The sequence below is a fragment of the Macaca nemestrina genome, chromosome 19, assembly GCF_043159975.1.
Source record: "Macaca nemestrina isolate mMacNem1 chromosome 19, mMacNem.hap1, whole genome shotgun sequence".
Classification (NCBI taxonomy): domain Eukaryota; kingdom Metazoa; phylum Chordata; class Mammalia; order Primates; family Cercopithecidae; genus Macaca; species Macaca nemestrina.
Genome location: NC_092143.1, coordinates 80,476,173 through 80,489,872, shown reverse-complemented (window position 1 = coordinate 80,489,872; position 13,700 = coordinate 80,476,173). Strand labels below are relative to the sequence as shown.

At 45.7% G+C, this 13,700-nt stretch overlaps 1 long non-coding RNA gene across 1 annotated transcript in view; it reads right to left on the bottom strand.

The window, feature by feature from the left end:
• LOC112426118 (uncharacterized) overlaps positions 1 to 9,399 on the bottom strand; it is a 34,070-nt gene extending 24,671 nt beyond the window's left edge. Inside the window, exons 1-2 of the long non-coding RNA XR_003017397.2 lie at positions 8,761 to 9,399; positions 3,726 to 5,211 (exon numbers count right to left, since the gene is read on the bottom strand). This is a non-coding gene — a long non-coding RNA (uncharacterized lncRNA). The remainder of the gene's footprint in view (positions 1 to 3,725; positions 5,212 to 8,760) is intronic.
• Positions 9,400 to 13,700: the final 4,301 nt, after the last annotated feature.

Below are 13,700 nucleotides of genomic sequence, written 5' to 3'. Positions count from 1 at the left end.
GCTATAAAGAACTCGCCACGGGCTCTCCAAGAGGATGGTGACATTCCCAGCCTACCACTGGGAGCTGCCAAAAACTCAGCTCAAAAACCCCAGCGATTAGGGTGGTCGTTGTGTGTGTGGCTGGCCAAGTCACACAGAGGAGACTTAGATGGCCCCACATTTTATTTTTTGAGGAAGGTAAAAATCTGCCATGGATGAGCAGGACAGGAGATGGCAGTAGAAGGAGGTAGGGTCCAGGTCATGAAGACTCACCTAAGTTAAGAAGTTCAGACTTCATCCCAAATACATGGAATCTTTTGGAAATTTTAATCGGGGGTGACTTATATGTGCATTTTGAAAAGATCACCCCAGATTTAGTCTGGATAATGGATTGAAAACATAGTAATTTTAAGACAGACAGACCTAGGAGCAGGTGCGGCGACTGGACAAGAACCGGCGGTGGCCTGAATGTGGGGATCTCAGGGGAAAGGGACACGGGGACAGACAGGATGCATTTGGGAGAATTCACAGGACTTTGTGATTCATTGCATGGTGTCAAAATGCAGGGTAAGAAAGCTGGGGAAGTCAAAGGACACCCTCCGAGTTCTGGATAGGGCCACTGGGTAGAGAATGGTCCCGTTCACCTGAGACAGGACACAGCAAGGAGCATAGGTGTGAGAAGCTGGAGCCCTGTAGTGGACCTGCTGAGTCTGAGGCAACCACGCACATCCAGGGGGAGCTGCAGGTGTGAGGCGCTCAGGGAGACAACTGGCAGGACACTTAGACCTGAGCTGTCAGAGGACACAGCGGGGCTCCAAGCCCTGGGAAGAGATCCTGCCGATCATGGGGCAGGGAGCCTGAGAAGGGAAGAGGAGCCAGGACCAAAGAAGCTCAGGCAGAGCCGAAGAAGGCTGGCAAAGGTGTTGTAGGGACACCTCCCATGGGAGAAGAAACTAGAAGAGGATCTGCAGCGGCATCGAGGCTGAGCAAATGTTTCCAGAACAAGGAGGTCAGCAGCGTCACATGCCGCTAGGAGTCATCGGTCCCAGAGCCACGAGGAGGTCCTCAGTGGCCTTGCTGAGAGCTGTGTTGGGGGTGACAGGATCTGTGAATAAGGGAGAGGAGAGGAGGAGGGGGCAAACCAGCACACGGAGGCCATAAAGAGGAGAGGCGATGCGGGAACGTCGGTCAGGGGAATTCTCTTTTTGAAACTATGAAAGACGCCTGAGAACATCTGAATGCAGATGGAAGGAGTGCATAGAATGAGCAGAGAGACACAGGCAGAGAAGAAATGGTCCCAGAGAAGTCTGTGGAGGCGAGCGGGGAGCAGCCAGGAGCACCAGGAGCCTGGGATGAGGAGGAGGCTGGGGAGGGAGGAAGGCAGGCTAGACACGGGAACGCTGGCCCTGAAAGCTCCCAGTTCTCCCCAGCAGGTTCTGCTTTCCCTGTGTGTGTGAGAAGGGAGCAGGGAAAACCAAAGATCTGAGAACAGTCTAGAAATAGCTACATCACTTAAAGGAGGGCATCCCCTTCAGTGAAGGAGCTGCCCTCCCATCCTCTGGGAAGCCAGGGCCTAGGCGGTGAGGAAGGTAAGACACTATCCAGGGGGCAGACGGGCACTCGGGGAGTACAACCGGGAGGCTGCCCTGGGCTGGGCGCCGGTTAAACTCCCGTACAAACCTGATAGATTTCATTATTTGAATCATTTATTCTGCAGTTATGTGTATTTGTGGAGCTCCTAACATGAAACACGCCTGTTCAGGGCAGCCCTAGACAGACAATGGCTGGGTGGGGAAGGCAGCGTCCCCAGGCTGCCCCCACCAACACCATCCCAAACACTCCCCAGACATCAGCCTCAGTTTACCCTTCAGCACCGCCAGGGTCCATCCTGCAGGAAGGCTCGCAAGAGTTCTTGCTTTTTTAAAGTGCTTATTAGGGCTTTGGCCGTATATTTCTCCCAACCCATGAGCCTGATGGTATTCCATATTTGAAGAAACTGAGTGACAACAGGCTGATTGGCTCTATGACTTCCTAGGATCTTAGGATGTTTGAGGGATGCACAGCCTACGAACTGAGCAGACATAAAATGAGACTGGGCTGACCATGCCCTTCTCACCCACCTTCCCTGAAGATGAATGAGCACTTCAGGAAGGCCCGCGTGCTGCTTCTGAGGAAGAATGAATAACCTGTTCAGATGGGCCCAGTGCCCCTGCAGGGCAGCCCCTCCACGGTGGCGAGGACTCCCCCACGCATTACCCTGGAACCAATTCCATTTTGAAGAAAAAGAGACCACCCTGAGGTGAAATTAAACAGTTGACCGAAAGGATCCCTGAAACGGACAATATAAAAGGAAGCAGAACCACCCCAGACAGGCAGGAGCAGAGGCAGGAACTTAGGGGGCCGGACACGGTTGTCTTATTGGCAGCTTGGCTCAAAACGACACCATGAAAAGATCTATAATGGCCAATGTCTCATCTCATGCTTGTGTCAGTAAGCAAATTACATAACCGCCCTGTGCCTCAGTTTCCCCATTTGTAAAATTTGGATAAAAGAGAATAGCTACCCCATAGGGTTGTCATGCAGATTTAATGGGTTAATATTTACAGGAAGTGTTTAGCGTCGTGCCTGGCACTTAGTAAATGCTAAATAAATACTAGTCTCCTTTGAACGGTGCAGACAACTCGGGACCCTCCAACACTTCTGATGGAAAAGCCGCGGTAACAGGCATGCCCTGGACACTTGGGAAGAGACTGCTGGAAATTCTTCCATTGTAGAAAGGCAACTTTCTAAACCAAATTGGGGAAGCTTGTTCTAAAGAAAATACAGGAAACCTAAATTCTGGGCTCCCAGCCAAGCCCACGGTGCTCAGCCTCCCCAGGGAGGAGCCCCAGCCACCCACTTTGCCCCTGGAGTTCAGGCGGGCTCTGCCTCACTCTTTCCAGAGGACAAACTGAAGCTCTCCCCTCGCTCCCCTCAGACCCACCTCACAACAGCACCAGCTTTAAGAGGCCTGTCAACTATTTCAGGGTATTACAAAATCATGAACTCCCATTTGAAAGGCATGCTTCAGGCTGGGCATGTGGCTCATGCCTATAATGCCAGCACTTTGGGAGGCTGAGGTGTGAGAATCATTTGAGCCTAAGAGTTCAAAACCAGCCTGGGCAAGATAGAGAGAACTTGTCCCTACAGAAAAATAAAAAAATTAGCTGGGTGTGGTGGCATGTGCCTGTGGTCCCAGCTACGCAGGAGGCTGGAGCAATAGGATTGCTTGAGCCCAAGAGTTCAAGGCTGCAGTGAGCTACGGTAGTGCCATTGCACTCTAGCCTGGGTGACAGAGCAAGACCCTGTCTCCAAAAATAAATAATAAATAAGTAAATAATAAAAATAAAGGGCATGTTTTGGACCTGAGAGCCAGTGGCTCACACCTGTAATCCAAGCAACTCGGGATGCCACTGCGTCCCAGCCCAGTTGACAGAGTGAGACCGCAACTCAAAAGTCAAATAAAAGGCATGTTTCAGGAGAAAAGGAAGCCGCCTGCAGACTGGTTTCCAGGGGCAATTCCCCTTCCAGTCCTCACTCATTCAATCTTTGACTGCAGTTTGCTTCCTGAATTCCCTGGGAGGACGGGGCATGGATTGGGTTTCATGACTTTTCCTCCCAGGGTCAGCCGGAACAATATTGTGATTGATCTTGTGAACCCTGGGACGGAGATAAAGGCGCGCCGTGTGTCCGCACTCTCTGCTCACGTGGTTTAGAAGCCTGTCCTGCATCTCCAGTGCATGTGGCCCAAAATGTCAGGCTTAGGCACAGCGGCAAGAGAGCCACACATGAATCCATTTGATATGATTGCAGATCTCTGGGGTTAGAGCAGACGCAGGCAAAGAAGAGTTTCATCGGATCAAATAAGCAGCCAGGATTTGAAGCAGGAAGTGTTGACATTAGGATGGAGGACTTCCCCGTCACATGAAAGTCGAGCTGGGAGATGAGGATGAGCACATTTTCTGATCGCTCCTATCTGCTCGTGCGATCGCAAAACTGTTTTACATGAATTTACTTCCTGCCAATTAAAAGGACAAGAGTTCATAAGAAAGAATTTCTTCAAAGTCTTGATGAGCCTTTGACTATTTTCAATAACTTACATGTAGAAAATAAACCTATCTAGGTCTGCGGGGGGGAGGAGAAGGAGGAAGCTATGACTGATCTTGGCTGAGCGGGCTCAGAAACCACCCCTCAAAGCGACGCTGTTGCTGGGAGATGGAACCTGCCGACGTCTCCCTCAGCCCCCTGCGCCAAGGCCCCTGGGCCGCGAGGCAGGGTGTGAAGGTGAGAGGCAGACTGGCCATGGGAGGAGGGCCGAGTAACCCCTGGCACACCGGATGGCCCCAGTCAACTTGGCAATTCACGCCACACTCTTCGGCTCTGTGAGGTCAACCCTAGCGAAACAGCACTTGGCTAGAACCATGGGGTCAGGACAAAAACCTGTGTTTGCCTTCCCTGGTTTTGTTTGCTCAGAAAGCCTGGGTGGAACCTGTGGATCTTTGTCTCCATGCTCCCGCCCAAGGCTCCTGCGCATTTAATGCCCTGCGGGTTCACAAACAGCTGGTACCTTCTTTGTAAAGATGATGAGCTGAAGATGAGATCCAGGCTAATATTTTCTTCCCTGTGTTCAGGAAGCTGTGTGTAAAAAGTCACAGAAGTAACGCTCGCTTAGGACAAAAGCAAGTTTGAATGTAATTAACTCGGTCCACGTAATGACGGTGTCAACCATCTGGACAATTCTAGACAAAAAAAGGAAATGCTCCCACATTGGAGCTCTTTTTATACAAAATATACAATGCAAAGATGGTGCTGGTTCCGTGTGGGTGAAGGGGGTTCGTGTCTCCCCCATAGGTGTGCTGGCCAGTGACCAGGGCCACTGGAATCCGTTCCTAGGAGACGGGAGGTGTCTCTGGCCTGGGGCCCACGTGGCAGTGACCGTATGCTGGCCGGGACTCCTCACAGGTCCTCATTATCTAGGCACAAGCTCACAAAAAGAATCTTGCCAAAAAAACGAAGCCGAAAGTACGTGGTCATGGCCTGAGATTATGAGGAAAAGAGTCTATTTGGAATTATGCTGGCCCCCCCCAAGCGTCACGGTGCCTTGGAGCAGAGGCAGGCTGGGACCTGGTTCTGGTCTTGACTGGGTCAGGGCTGGGGGAGCCCACTCACTTCCATGTGCCTCAGTGGCCTTGTCTGTGAAATAAAGATAAAACAAAGATAATTTACAGGCACTAAAAGCTGCAGCACACTACACAGTATGATTTATTTTTTCCTATCTACCTGGAGATAAATCCTCACCCATTTTTTTCTTTCCAGGTAGAGGTTTCATAAGTAAAAGGAACCAGGGACAAGCCCATGAATGTGGGGGTCATTAAAATGTGTATTATGATTTTCATAAATAATGATACATCTACTTCTATATAATATACAAATATAATTTCATGAATGTAAATTATATTATAAATTGTGCAATAGAAATATAGACTTGGCCGGGCGCGGTGGCTCAAGCCTGTAATCCCAGCACTTTGGGAGGCCGAGATGGGCGGATCACGAGGTCAGGAGATCGAGACCATCCTAGCTAACAAAGTGAAACTCCGTCTCTACTAAAAAATACAAAAAACTAGCCGGGCGAGGTGGCAGGCGCCTGTAGTCCCAGCTACTCGGGAGGCTGAGCCAGGAGAATGGCGTGAACCCGGGAGGCGGAGCTTGCAGTGAGCTGAGATCCGGCCACTGCACTCCAGCCTGGGCGACAAAGCAAGACTCCATCTCAAAAAAAAAAAAAAAAAAGAAATATAGACTTATAAATTATTATAAACTGTGCATCATAAATATATACTTGCAAATCATTAAATAATATAATCATATATATTAGATATGCATATATATTGCACACACATTTCAGTCCATGTGTTAAATACTTACACTCCCAGCAACCTGTCATTACTCCCATTTTATAAACGAGAAAAACCAAGGGAGAGAGATTCAGGAAGTTGCCCCAAACCATCCAGACACTCCCTGACCAGCTCTGCAGTGAGAACTGCTCCACACGGTGCCCTTAGCACCCTCGGCTCCCGCTCCTCCCAGCTCACGGCACGCCCGCCCAACAGCAGGTTTGAACGTGGATGAGAACAGTGGGGCTTTGCGTGCCGCATTGGGAGGTCCCGTGGCACTGCACACAACTCACCACCAGCTCCTCCCTGTCCCCTGCACGCTCCAAAGCCCACCCTCTGATGGCCTGAGACCCTCACTGTCCCCAACTTACACCAACCTGAATCCCACCTTCCTATATTTCCCCAGGCCCTGACCCACCCCGAGAATGCCCTCCCTTCTCCCTTCCACATATCTAAACCCCACTGGTCATCTCAGGCTGGGCTCACCTCGCCTCTTGCTCCAGCCCACATGGATCTCTCCTTTCCAAAGCCCATAATCTCCTGAGCTCAGCCCTGCACAGCCTGATTTCTCCCATAACTATGCCCTGAGTGTTCACTTCACTGCTCCTAAACAGACTTCCGATTCTTTGAAGGTAGTGACTGTGTCACATACATTTTCTGTCATCTCAAAGACGCTAAGCCTGGTGCTGAGCACAGTCCCAGCTCCACACATTCTGACAAGTTGATAGAACTGATTGATGGGTTTCAATTAAGCACTAGTGCCACCAGAAAAAAATGAAAGACAACTGGCGACATTTAGTAACAACGGCAGGAAGACTGGTTATTAGGGACCCCAGAAGTTTCATCGACTTTCAGCACATGCTTCTTTTGTACAGAGCAACCTAATGAATTTTCTCATAAAAGCATCTGGGTGCACATTCTGGATGGCTTATTAAGGGATCAGTTGGAGACCTAATAAGAGGTGAGTTTATGTCCCATTATTATCTGCCAGTGACAGCAGTGGCCTGAGCCTCTGGGACAAGAGGTGCGTGAAGGACACAGGCTCACCAGCAGGCCCTGCCTGCCTCAGGCCTCCCAGCCCCAGGGTTCTTTCCTCATTCACAGTGGGGCTGACAGAGAATGCTTTCTTACTTGTGTGACAGTCATTCAGAATGTTGGAAAGGCGATGACACTGAGGCTATAACAGCACCTGAGGACGTGCAACCTGTCATGGCCTAACAAGCCACACCATAGAGGGCAGCTCCAGCTCCCAGTGTCCTTGTTCTCTGTTACATCATGAACTAGAAAAATGCCTCTGTGCTCATTGAAAATGGTAGAACCCGCAAAATGACCTATGTTACTTCTCTCACCCTTCTCTTACCTACACATTCGATTCTCAAGTGGTTTTACTCTATGAAACCCTGACCATGACCATGATATGTACAACACGTTTGACTTTTATTCCACTGCAAATACTACCTCAACACAAAACTGAGGCATCCAACGCTGGTAACACAGTCATGCTTGGTCATGGGGCCGTCAAAGCTGATAATCCCGGTGCGGTAGGTGGATCCAAAGTGGTCCCAATTCTCCGCCCTTCCTCATGTGGCTGTGCAGCTCCCCCCAACCAGAAACGGAGTCAGCAGATGTCTTCGCATCTGTTCAGTTCTGTTATTCTTTACATGATATATCTTTCTTGTTAAATTTACTCCTAATTACTGTGTAATTTTTACTGCTATTGTGAACACTTCCCATTTCACTGTGTAGAATACTGCTACTGGGAATATACAGGGGATTTATTTACACATGTGCACACGCACGCACAGCAAGGTTATTGACTATTGTGTGTCTATTATATTCAGTCATCTTACCATATTGTCACATAAATCTTAGTCGTTTTTACTAGTGTTTCTTGGATTTTCTGGGTATTTAATTATGTTATCAGAAAAACTGTTTTGCCTTTTTTTTTTTTTTTAGATGGAGTCTCTGTGTCATCCAGCTGGAGTGCAATGGTGCAATCTCAGCTCACTGCAACCTCCACCTCCCAGGTTCAAGCAATTCTCTGTCTCAGCCTCCTGAGTAGCTGGGATTACAGGTACCCGCCACCACATCTGGCTAATTATTTGTATTTTCAGAAGAGACGGGGTTTCACCATCTTGGCCAGGCTGGTCTTGAACTCCTGACCTCATGATCCACCTGCCTCAGCCTCCCAAAGTGCAGGGATTACAGGTGTGAACCACCACAATCAGCCTTTTGCCCACATTTATACCAATTGCTTAAATGTCTTATCATATTGTACTAGTTAGACCCTCTAAAATAGTGTCATTAAGTGGCAATAGTGGACAACCCTGGTTATTCCTACTTTTAGCTGAAAAGGTTTTAGGATTTTATCATTTTGAATTATATTTGTAATAAAATCTGAGTATACAAAAGTATTTGTCAAGAGCAGAGGTCTGCAAATGATGGTCCGTGGGCCAAATCTACCACCCATTTTTGTTAACAAAATTTCATCGGAACACAGCCATGCTCTTTCATTTATATATTATCTATGGCTGCTTTCTGCTACAATGGAAAAATGTTGGTAGTTGTGACAGAGACCATATGACTTGTAAAATCTAAAATATCCGGCCCTTTGTAGGAAAAGTTTTCCTACAACTCCTGGTCAAGGCAGGTCATACTGTGATATCAAACTACTCTGAAATCTCAGTGGTTTTACACATTTATTTCTCACTCCCAGAAAGCCAGCTGTGGTTCTGGACACACCTCCAGGAAGTGATAGAAAGTAGGCTTTCCATCCCATGGCACTGCCATCACAACAGAAAGCCTTCTGGGTCACCACAGTAGAGGAAGAGAGCGTATGGCATTCTCATACCTCGACTCTTCGGTGCTTTGGCACAGTAGTGACGCACGTCTTCCATTCCCAGCCCGTTAACCGAAACGACTCACAGACTCCACCCAGAAAACCGCAAGGGGACTGGGAAATATAACTGCCTGAATGCCTGGAAGAAAACAGAAAGCAGATACGGGTAAACATTATTAATATCCACCAAGCAGACCTTAGCACATCTCAGTAATTCTTTTCCATTCCTATTAAAAGCTTTTATTTGGTTGTTAAAATTTCAGCATCTATTGATATGTTCCTATGGGTTTTCTCTACCAGAACTGTAATGTAATAAATTATGTGCATACATTTTCTGTGAGGGAATCATTCATGTGTTTCTGAAATTGTCTATTTAGTAGAAGTCATTATTTTTGATGACAGGTGAATTCTATATAAGGATATTTTATTTTTGCAACTATATTCATAAGTGAATTAAGTGATTGAGCTATTATTTTCCCTCATTTGTACTATCTTTATGTTTTATGTTAGGGTAGGTCTCAATCCTGGTACTCATTAAAATCACTTGGGAAGCTATCACAAAATACTGATGTCCAGGCCCAACTCCAGATCATTTGAGTCAGAATCTTTGGTTATGGAACCTATGCAGCAGTAACTTTTAAAACTATCTGGTGATTCTAACTCTGCAGAATATACTAAGGTTATATTGATTGACTCACATCAATATTACAGGATATGAGGATGTTAGAGGATATGAGCCAATCAATATAACCTTAGTATATTCTGCACAGAATCACCAGATAGTTTTATAAGAATATAAAATCAGGATCCGTTCCAAGATAGCCGAAAAGGAAGAGCTCCAGTCTGCAGCTCCCAGCGTGATAAAGGCAGAAGACGGGTGATTTCTGCATTTCCAACTGATGTACCCGATTCATCTCATTGGGACTGGTTGGACAGTGGGTGTAACCACAGAGGGCAAGCCGGGGCATCACCTCACCCAGGAAGCACAAGGGGTCAGGGGATTTCCCTTTCCTAGCCAAGGGAAGCTGTGACAGACTGTACCTAGAAAAACGGGACACTCTGCCCAAATACTGTGCTTTTCCCAAGGTCTTAGCAACTGGCAGACAAAGAAATTCTCTCCCGTGCCTGGCTCAGTGGGTCCCACACCCACAGAGACCGGATAGTTGCTCACTGCTAGCGCAGCAGTCTCAGATCGAATTGCAAGGCAGCAGCCTGGCTGGGGGAGGGGCCTGCACCATTGCTGAGGCTTCAGTAGGTAAACAAAGCAGCCGGGGAAGCTCAAACTGGGCAGAGCCCACCACAGCTCAGCAAGGCCTACTGCCTCTAGACTCAACCTTTGTGGGCAAGGCTTAGCTAAACAAAAAGCAGCAAACAACTTCTGCAGACTCAAACGTCCCTGTCTCACAGCCCTGAAGAGAGCAGGTTCTCCCAACATGGCATTTTAGCTCTGAGAATGGACAGACTGCCTGCTCAAGTGGGTCCCTGACCCCCGAGTAGCCTAACTGGGAGACACCTCCCAGTAAGGGCTGACAGACACCTCATATAAGCAGGTGCCCCTCTGGGACGAAGGGGAAGGATCAGGCATCAATATTTGCTGTTCTGCAATCTTTGCTGTTCTGCAATCTTTGCTGTTCTGCAGCCTCCGTTGGTGATACCCAGGCAAACAGGGTCTGGAGTAGACCTCCAGAAAACTCCAACAGACCTGCAGCTGAGGGACCTGACTGTTAGAAGGAAAATTAACAAACAGAAAGGAATAGCATCAACATCAACAAAAAGGACATCCACACCACAACCCCATCTGTAGGTCACCAACATCAAAGACCAAAGGTAGATAAAACCACAAAGATGGTGATAAACCGAAGAAAAGCTGAAAATTCTAAAATCAGAGCTCCTCTTCTCCTCCAAAGGATTGCAGCTCCTCGCCAGCAACAGAACAAAGCTGGACAGAGAATGACTTTGACGACTTGACAGAAGTAAGCCTCAGAAGGTCAGTAATAACAAACTTCTCCAAGCTAAAGGAACATGTTCGAACCCTTTGGAAGGAAAAAAGGTTAGACGAATGGCTAACTAGGATAAACAGTGTAGAGAAGATCTTAAACGACCTGACAGAGCTGAAAACCATGGCACGAGAACTTCATGATGCATGCACAAGCTTCAATAGACAATTCGATCAAGTGGAAGAAAGGATATCAGTGATTGAAGATCAAATTAATGAAATAAAGTAAGAAGACAAGATTAGATAAAAAAGAGTAAAAAAAAAAAAAACAAACAAAGCCTCCAAGAAATATGTGACTATGTGAAAAGACCAAATCTACATTTTATTGGTGTACCTGAAAGTGACAGGGAGAATGAAACCAAGTTGGAAAACACTCTTCAGGATATTATCCAGGAGAACTTCCCCCACCTAGCAAGTCAGGCCAACATTCAAATTCAGGAAATGCAGAGAACACCACAAAGATACTACTGGAGAAGAACAACCCCAAGATACATAATTGTCAGATTCACCAAGGTTGAAATGAAGGAAAAAATGTTAAGGGCAGCCAGAGAGAAAGGTCAAGTTACCCACAAAGGAAAGCCCATCAGACTAACAGCAGATCTCTCGACAGAAACCCTACAAGCCAGAAAGAGAGTTGGGGCAAATATTCAACATTTTTAAAGAAAATAATTTTCAATCCAGAATTTCATATCCAGCCAAACTAAGCTTCATAAGTGAAAAAGAAATAAAATCCATTACAGACAAGCAAATGCTGAGAGATTTTGTCACCACCAGGCCTGCCTTACAAGAGCTCCTGAAGAAAGCACTAAACATGGAAAGAAACAATCAGTACCAGCCACTGCAAAAACATGCCAAATTGTAAAGACCATCAATGTTATGAAGAAACTGCATCAATTAATGGGCAAATAACCAGCTAACATAATAATGACAGGATCAAATTCACACATAACAATATTAACCTTAAATGAAAATGGGCTGAATGCCCCAATTAAAAGACACAAACTGGCAAACTGGATAAAGAGTCAAGACCCATCAGTGTGTTGTATTCAGGAGACCCATCTCACATGCAGAGATGCACATAGGCTCAAAATAAAGGGATGGAGGAAGATCTACCAAGCAAATGGAAAGCAAAAAAAGTCAGGGGTTGCAATCCTAGCCTCTGATAAAACAGACTTTAAACCAACAAAGATCAAAAGAGACAAAGAAAGCCATTACATAACGGTGAAGGGATCAATTCAACAAGAAGAACTAACTATCCTAAATATATATGTACCCAATACAGGAGCACCCAGATTCATAAAGCAAGTCCTTAGAGACCTACAAAGAGACTTACACTCCCACATGATACTAATGGGAGACTTTAAAACCCCATTGTCAACATTAGACAGATCAACGAGACAGAAGGTTAACAAGGATATCCAGGACTTGAACTCAGCTCTGCACCAAGCAGACCTAATAGACATCTACAGAACTCTCTGCCCCAAATCAACAGAATATACATTCTTCTCAGCACCACATCACACTCATTGTAAAATTGACCACATAATTGGAAGTAAAGCACTCCTAAGCAAATGTAAAAGAACAGAAATCACAACAAACTGTCTCTCAGACCACAGTACAATCAAATTAGAACTCAGGATTAAGAAACCCTAACTCACTCAAAACTGCACAACTACATGGAAACTGAACAACTTGCTCCTGAATGAATACTGGGTAAATAACGAAATTAAGACAGAAATAATGATGTTCTTTGAAACCAATGAGAACAAAGACACAATGTACCAGAATCTCTGGGACACATTTAAAGGAGTGTGTAGAGGGAAACTCATAGCACTAAATGACAATAAGAGAAAGCAGGAAAGATCTAAAATCAACACTCCAACATCATAATTAAAAGAACTAGAGAAGCAAGAGCAAACAAATTCAAAAGCTAGCAGAAGGCAAGAAATAACTAAGATTAGAGCAGAACTGAAAGAGACAGAGACATAAAAAAAAACCCTTCAAAAAATCAATTAATCCAGGAGCTGGTTTTTTGAAAACAAAATTGATCAACAAAACTGATAGATCACTAGCAAGACTAAAAAAGAAGAAAAAGCGAGAAGAATCAAATAGACGCAATAAAAAATGATAAAGGGAATATCACCATGGATCCCACAGAAATACAAACTACCATCAGAGAATACTATAAACATCTCTATGCAAATAAACTAGAAAATCTAGAAGAAATGGATAAATTCCTGGACACATACACCCTCCCAAGACTAAACCAGGAGGAAGTTGAATCTCTGAATAGACCAAAAACAGGCTCTGAAATTGAGGCAATAATTAATAGCCTACCACTCAAAAAAAGTCCAGGACCAGACGGATTCACAGCTGAATTCTACCAGAGATACAAAGAGGAACTGGTACCATTCCTTCTGAAACCATTCCAATCAATAGAAAAAGAGGGAATCCTCACTAACTCATTTTATGAGGCCAGCATCAATCCTGATACCAAAGCCTGGCAGAGACACAACAAAAAAAAGAGAATTTTAGACCAATATCCCTGATGAACATTGATGCAAAAATCCTCAATAAAATACTGGCAAACTGAATCCAGCAGCATGTCAAAAAGCTTATCCACCATGATCAGGTCAACTTCATCCCTGGGATGCAAAGCTGGTTCAATATATGCAAATCAATAAACATAATCCATCACATAAACAGAACCAACCACAAAAACCACATGATTATCTCAATAGATGCAGAAAAGGCGTTTGACAAAATTCAACTGCGCTTCATGCTAAAAACTCTCAATAAACTAGGTATTGATGGGATGTATCTCGAAATAATAAGAGCTATTTATGACAAACCCACAGCCAATATCATACTGTATGGCCAAAACTGGAAGCATTCCCTTGGAAAACCAGCACAAGACAAGGATGTCCTCTCTCACCACTCCTGTTCAACATAGTGT